Source organism: Mesocricetus auratus, unplaced genomic scaffold, assembly GCF_017639785.1.
Source record: "Mesocricetus auratus isolate SY011 unplaced genomic scaffold, BCM_Maur_2.0 Super-Scaffold_100003, whole genome shotgun sequence".
Lineage (NCBI taxonomy): Eukaryota > Metazoa > Chordata > Mammalia > Rodentia > Cricetidae > Mesocricetus > Mesocricetus auratus.
This window is the reverse complement of record NW_024429188.1, coordinates 22,730,551-22,738,516: the sequence shown is the minus strand read 5'-3', so window position 1 is coordinate 22,738,516 and position 7,966 is coordinate 22,730,551.

Sequence of the window (7,966 nt, the reverse complement as noted above, 5' to 3'; positions counted from 1 at the left end):
TGGAAAAATTAGATTCCATCATACTAAAATCTACTTGTACATAAAATAAAAATAATTACAAAAGTGAAGGTTGAAATCATAACTGGGAGAAAAATAGTTGCAAGCCATGTATCTGATAAAGGGCTATTTTCCTAATATACCAGGAATACTAACAATTCAATAGTAAGTTGTTAGGTATGGCTATGGCTTGAGTATGTACCCCAGTTTCATTTGAATTGAAATTCTAGAAATTTTGAAAAAGTGCACTCTGATGGAAAATTGATTAGATCATGGTTTGCCTTAAGAGCTGAAATAGTCAAAATTGTTTTGTAACAACTCATTCTTAGGAGAACTAACATGCTACATTAAATTAACATTAATCACCCTTGATAGTGGTAACCCATGACAATATATCCAAAGGAATGTTATAAAGTATGTGAAAGATGCTGCGCTTCTATATTGATTTTAACATTATTTATAATAACTGAGAAATTGACACAAATAAATACCCAATGTCAGTTGACTGGCTGTAGAACATGTGGTATACTGATGTGGGATAATGCTCTCATAGACTGCAAAGATCTGTCACTCGTATTGGTTTAATAAAATGCTGATTGTCCAGTAGGAAGTATAGGTGGGGCTACCATAGTAGGAAAATTCTGGAAAGAGGAAAGGCAGAGAGTGAGTAGCCAGCCAGAAACAGAGGAAGCAAGATGAGAATTCTCTACCAAGAAAAGTTACCAAGCCATGTGGCTAAACATAGATAAGAATTATGGGTGAATTTACATTATAAGAGCTAGTTAGTAATAAGCTTAACCAATAGGTCAAACAGTTTGCAATTAACATAAGCCTCTGTGTATTTAATTTGGAACTGAACAGCTGCAGGACAGGTTGGGACAGAATTCTCTCTCCATAGTATATGAACAAAACGGGATAATATACAGCCTTTCAGAAGAAGGAAATTTAACCTTTCCGGACAACATGGGTAGAATTAAAGGAATTATTCTACATTAAACAAGCTAGACATACGCAGGAGGGTTAATACTGTAGGATTGTCTTTATTTGTGTAATCTAACAAAGTTGACGTCTAAGAAACATTGAACATATACCAGAAGCTATGTGGAGATACATTGTGGTGAAAAGGAAAATGTTGCTCAAACAGAAAATCTTGAAGAACAAAGTGTGTGTGTGTGTGTGTGTGTGTGTGTGTGTGTGTGTGTGTGTATGCACGTGTGCATGCTGGATTGATTTGATGTCAGATGTCTTCCTTGATCACATTTCCCTTTTCTATTTATTTTTAAATATTTATTTGCGTATAAAGTGTTTTGTCTCTGTCTTAGTCTTTAATCACTATAATAAAACCCACTGTGACAATGGCAGCCACTTATAAAAGAAAGTGCTTAATTTGGGTTTACATTTTCAGAGGGTAACAGTCTATGATGGCAGAGCAAATGAATGGTGGCAGGATCAGCTGAGAGCAAACATCTTGATCCAAATTTAGGAGGCAAAGAGAGACACTAGAAATATGGTAAATTTTTTAAAACTTCAAAACAGACCTCCAATCAGGCCATGCCTCCTAATCCTTCCCAAACATTTTCGCTGACTGAGGACCAAGTATTGAAATGTATGAACCTATAGGGGCCATTCTCATTCAAGCCACTGTAGCCTTCATATATGTAACTGGAGTTATACAGAGTTGTAGGCCACCACGTGGGTGCTGGGAACCAAACCCAGATCCTCTACAAGAGCACTCAGCCACATAACCTTTGACCTACAGTTTGTCCTGTCTATAGGATGTGCTGGGGTAAAGGTGGTACAGAAATTGCGTGTGTGACCAACTAATAACTGCTCCAGCCCAAGACCCATGCCATAAGAGAAACCCACCCGTGACACTGCCTGGAGGGTCAGGACCCAGAGGCTGGATATCCCAGTAAAGAATCAAAAACAACTGGAAAAAAGAAAGATAAAGTCTATGGTCAATATAATGATTTCTAAAGATATTTGGCTACAATCTTAGATCAGGGCCCAGCCTAGTTGTCATCAGAGAGGCTTCATCCAGCAACTGGTGGAAACAGATGCATAGACCTGCAGTCAAACATTAGGTAGAACTCAGTGAATCCAGCTTTTGCATTCTTACACATGGAGTTTGTGACAACCATTTCAACCCTGAAAACAAATTTACTTCAACCCTGGAAAATAATTATCTTGCCAAAATGATTCTACCTACAAGCCCTAAATTTAGCAATTTAATTCATGTAGCTTATGGCTTGTGTTAACAAAAACAGTTCTTTACCTCAGTGGTCACACATGAATCAGGGGCTTCCTTTCACCTTAAAAGGCCAGTATTATTATTTCATTATTTATGAAACATGAGTTCTAAAGATTATTTGTGTTTTATTTTAATATCAGTTTGTGCTTTTCTCTCATTTTTTTTTAGAAAACTTAAATACTTTTCCTGATTGTTCCACAGTTCCCTACTGTGTTTTTTCCTGGCCAATGCACTGCTTTGTAATGGTGAGTCTGTAGTTTAAAACAGATTAATTCTAACCCAGCACACAAAAAGAAAAATCCATCAACCTTGCCTCTCTACCACATGGTCAAAATAAGAGACTCTGACCAGTTATGTGCTCATTTTCTTTCAGTTCCTAGGAAAGTGAAAGCTACTTTAAGAATTAATCTCACTTATCTTGTTTGTCTTTGCATTCCCAGTTGGTAGACAGTGTACTTAGCAAATGTTGCTTTGTACAGAGGATTACCTAAGATTTGTAGCAGTGCTAATATAAATGAAGAAACAGTTATTTCGCCAAGCTTCTAAACCAAATTTTTAGAAAAAATATAAAAGGTAAAAGTATTTTATCTAGCTTTGCCCTTATTGCCATTTAGAAAAAGAGATACCTGTATAGCTATGTTTATTGATACTCTATGCAAAGCAGCAAAATTATGGAATCTATTAACACATTTAGAATAAAGAAAAACATCATATATATATATGCAATGGTTTAGAAAAATAATGTAATTTTCAAGGCTATTGATGGAACTAGAGGACATCACGCTAATTGGAATACGCTAAACAGAAAAAGACAACTATTACATGTTTTCATTCATGTGTGGAAACAAACAAAGAAGACATGACATTAGAAAAGGCCTATCGAGGAATGGGGAGACAGCTGGGAGGAGAAAAAGAGATGAGAGACAGTAGAAGAAAAGGTGCATATCATTAAAACAATATGTATATGCATAAAAATGTCATGGTGAATTCCATTAATAGGCACAAAAGGTGTTCATGCTTTTTTTTCAAAAGTGAACACACTAAATTGTATATCTGGGATAGGCATTAGGTTAGAATTGTAGAACAGATCTACAGAGTATTCTCTGAGATATTTTGATGAGTGAAACCATGTGAGTTAACTGAGGGGAAAAAAAGAAAAGTTCTAAATGGAGGAATATCAGACAAAGCAATGAGGAAAAAAAGGCAATTTCGAGGAAGTAAGTATCCGTGTAGTGATACATTTTTTTATACTCTAACAAATAAAGCTTGCCTGAAGATTAGAGGGCACAGCTAGCTAGCCACTGGTTAACCATAGAGGTATGAGGTCTGTACAGCCAGACAGGAAGTGAGATGGCTGGGGGATAGAAGAAGTTATAAGGGGGAGGAGACAGGACCGCAGTCTCTTTTTGGCTGGGAACTTGATTAGGTAAAGTGGCTGTTGTTTTACTCCTTTATCTCTCTGAAATTTCAGCATTTTTCCCTATATCTTATTGGGGTTTTTTATTATTAAGACCTATTAGAACTCGTAGTAGATATTGGCACCCAACTTAAAGGCACGAATTCTCAAAAAAAAAAAAAAAAGCCACTTGCCTGTCACTTTGCAGCCACCAGAACAGGCCTGAGCTGAACGTGGGACTCCCTATGGAGTCACTGCCCCATTGGGCTAGGTTTTGTTTTCTCTTTTCCCCAAGCCTCTGAGCCAGTTTGGTATTTTCCTGTTGTAGCCTCTCTAAAACAGTCTCCAACTGCCACCATACTCTAGAAACACTTGGGCTTCAAACGCCACAGGACCCATTTGCCCTAGACCAGCTGGCTCAGCCTTCAGGCAACTCCCACCACACATGCTTCGTGCATCTTCCAAACAATCCCCTGTGTGTTTTTCCCCCCCCCCCCGCAATGCTCGATCTCTCCCCTCTCCCCTCTCCCCTCTCCCCTCTCCCCTCTCCCCCTCTCCCTCCCTCTCCCCTCTCCCCTCTCTCCTCTCTCTGTCTCTCTCTCCTCTCTCCTCTTTCTCTCTCTCCTCTCTCACCCATCTCTCTCTCACCCATCTCTCTCTCACCCCTCTTTCTCTCACCCCTCTCTCTCTCTCTCACCTCTCTCTCTCCTCTCTTCTCTTTCTCTCTCTCTCTCTCTTGCTGTGGGTTGAGGGCTTTCCCTATGGACCCTCTTCTTGGGTTGCCACTCTCACCTCATGACTACATGCTATTTCTCTGATCAGATAGGTGTGTTATGCCTCATAGTTCACTGACATTGTTCACAGATTTGATAAGACAATTGGGATTTCTTAAAGAGAGGAATAAGTTAAAAGAGAGAGTTTTAAAACATGGAAAACACTACTACAATGGAGGGTTTAGGTATCTGTATGATAATACTCTAGACAGTTTGAAATGAAAGAATTAAATGAGAAGATAACTAATTTAGATGGGATTATGTAATGTCAATTATAAACTATCAATTTTATCATTTTTCTTTTATCACTAAAAAGTTGGCAAATAAGAGTGCTAAGACACATGCTTTAGAAAAACAAATCATAGGGATATTGGGCCCAGACAGAGGAATTTAATGGAGAACCAATTTTAGTGTTTCATTACAAGGTTAGAGAGGAACAACCTAAGGTTTTCAAACAACCAACTTTTAATTTATTTAGTGACTTTACTGGAATTGCCAAATGACAGATATCTCCAAGGTTGTGCAAGAATTAAATGGACTCCTGTGGAAATGTTAGATTTTAAGAGATTCAAGAAAGAATAGAAAGTAAATTAGGTACAAACTTTTGAATTTACCAAGTTAGGCTATATATGGAGTATTTTCTCTGAATTTGTCAATTGTTAATGGTCTAGATATTGTTGATGGATTTATTGCATGTATATATTTTACTTAGTTATTGTACTTATTGTATATAGTTTTTCTTATATTAGTTATAACATTCTTTTTATTTTTAGACATAATAGGGGAAATGTAGTGATATCTTGTTTATACTGTAACAGCTTGCCTGAAGATCAGAGGGCAGAGCTAGCCACTAGTTAATCATAGAGGTCTGGAGGTTGGTACAGACAGATAGGAAGTGATATGGCTGGATCTATAGAGGAAGTGAAAAGATGGGAAGAAACAGGAGCGCAGTCTCTTTTCAGCTGGGAAGTTGAGTAGGCAAGGTAGCTGTGGTTTTGCTTCTTTGTCTCTCTGATCTTTCAGCATTTCCCCCTATATCTGCCTCTTGGGCTTTTATTATTAAGACCTTTTAGAACTCTTGTCACATACCAGTTCATTAAATCAAAGAAAGATATTCAATTAGATAAGAAATAAAAATGCCCAGTTAAGGGTTGAGCTCCTGGATTTCTTGTTGAACAAGAGTAGATATAACAGATATTCTTGCCTCCTCCCTTATCTAGTAAAAAGTGTTGTTTCATTAGTGATTATAATTTTAGATAACTCCTTTCAGTGAAGGAGATTGACTCCTATTCCTAGCATGCGGATAGATTCTAAACTTATTAAATTCTCTCAAATACCCTTTTTAGATCTATTGGAATAATGATTCTTCAATTTGTAGTATTGTAAATTGCAGTGACTGGTGTTTGTTGTTTTTGAATCAGTCTTGCCTTTTGAGGGTAAACCTCCTTTAGTCATGATAGACAGTCCTTATTCTATATTGCTGAAGTCAATTTGACAACATTTAGTAACTTCCTGCACCAATGCCCATGAGAAATTGGTTTGTAATTTTCATTTCTTGTTTTACTTTTGTCTACACTTAGTATCAGAATAAAATAATCATAAATTGAGTCATAATGTGTAGTCTCTGATTTTGTTTTCTAGGATATTTATAATAGCTGTCTTATTTTTAAAATTTTTGGTGGGTTTGAAGCGTGAAGTCATCTGGTCCTGAAGCTTTCTCTGGTAGAAAGCTTACAGGAATTAATGCAGTTTTAAACTTAGGCTATCTGTTTCCTAAAGAATGAATTTTAATAATTTGTATTTTAAGTATTTGGTTATTTGATCCAACTAATTCAATTCATTAACAGTATTGTTTTGAAGTGTCCCTTTATTATTTTAAAGTTTTTAGGGTCTATAATTGTTATTTCTGGTTTTTGAGGATTATGTTTTCTTCTTCATAGCATTTTATTCATTCATTTATTATTTCTTTATTTATTTTATATTCTAACCAAAGTTTCCCCTCCCTCCTCTCCTCCAAGTCCCTTCCCTCACCTCTCTTTTGCCCCCCAACCCACCCCTTTTGTTGATATTCAAGGACATGCCATGAATATCAACAAAACATGGTATATCAAGTTGCAGTAAGATTAAGCACCTCCTCTTGTATTAAGGTTGGATGAGGCAACCTAGTATGAGGAATAGGGCCCCCAAAGTCAACAACAGTGTTAGGGACAGCCCCTAATCCCGCTTTTAGGAGTCCCACAAGAAGACCAAGCTACACAACTGTCATATATAAGCAGAAGGCCTAGGTCAGTTCCATTCAGGCTCTTTGATTGTCAGTTCAGTCTCTGTGAGCTCCTATGAGCCCAGGCTAGTTGTTTGTGTGGGTTTCTTGTAATGTGCTTGACTCCCATGGTTCCTACATTCATTCCTCCCTCTCTTCACCATGATTCCCTGAGCTCAGCCTAATGTTTGTCTGTGGGTCTCTGCATCCGTTTCTACCAGTTGTGGGATGAAGCCTCTCTAATGACTACTGGGCTAGGCATCATTCCATGCACATAGCAAAATATCCTTAGGTATTATTATATTGACATTCTTTTCCTCCAGTCATGTTTGGTTCTATCCTAGGTCTCTGGATCATCTAGAATCTGGGTCCTGGGGCTTCAGTAAGTGTCAGGTGTAGGCTTACTCTTGTGGTATGGGTTTCAGGCTGAAGTTATCATTGGTTGGCCACTCCTATAATATCTATACCACCATTACCCATTACCAGCCTTTCTAGCACATCCCATAGGCATGAAAGATTGTAGATGGTATATTATGTAGCTGGGTTGTGTTATAGGATGTCCCACCCAGTTCCACAGCTGCCTCAGAGCCCCAAATAAACACTCAGACACTATATTAGTTATGAATATTGTTGGCCAGTGACTAGGGCTTCTTATTGGCTAGCTCTGTTGAAATTATTAACTCATTTTTAGTAACCTAAGTATTTCCACGTGGCCTTCTCTTACCAGAGAAAGGGTCTGAACCTGTTCCTCCTCTTGCATTCTACATGTTGACTGACTCTGCTTACACTTCCCAGAATCCTCCACCTCTCCGAGCCCCACCTATCTTGCTTCCCTATTGGCCAACAGTACTTTATTCATTAACCAATAAGAGAAATATATTTACAGAATGACATCTCCCATCAGGGTTGGTATCTCAGTCCCTCCACTGGAAGTTTTGCCTGTCAGAGGACATGACCAGAGTTCAGGCTACATATCTGCAATTGCTAGGAGTCTTATCTGGGGTTATCCTTGTAGATTCCTGGGAGTTACCCTTGCACCAGGTTTCTGCCTAACCCTGAAATGTCCCCCTTTTCCAGTTGGCTCTTACAGTAATCTTCCCTACCCTACACCCACCTTATCCCTCACGGTCCCATGCCTACTCACGACCAGTCTACCCACAAAATCTTTAAGTCCCATTCTCAGAGAGATCCAAGTGTCCACCTTGGGCCCTCTTTGTTACCTATCCTCTATGAGTCTATGGATTGTAGCATGGTTATCCTTTACCTTATAGCTAATATTCACTTCTTTC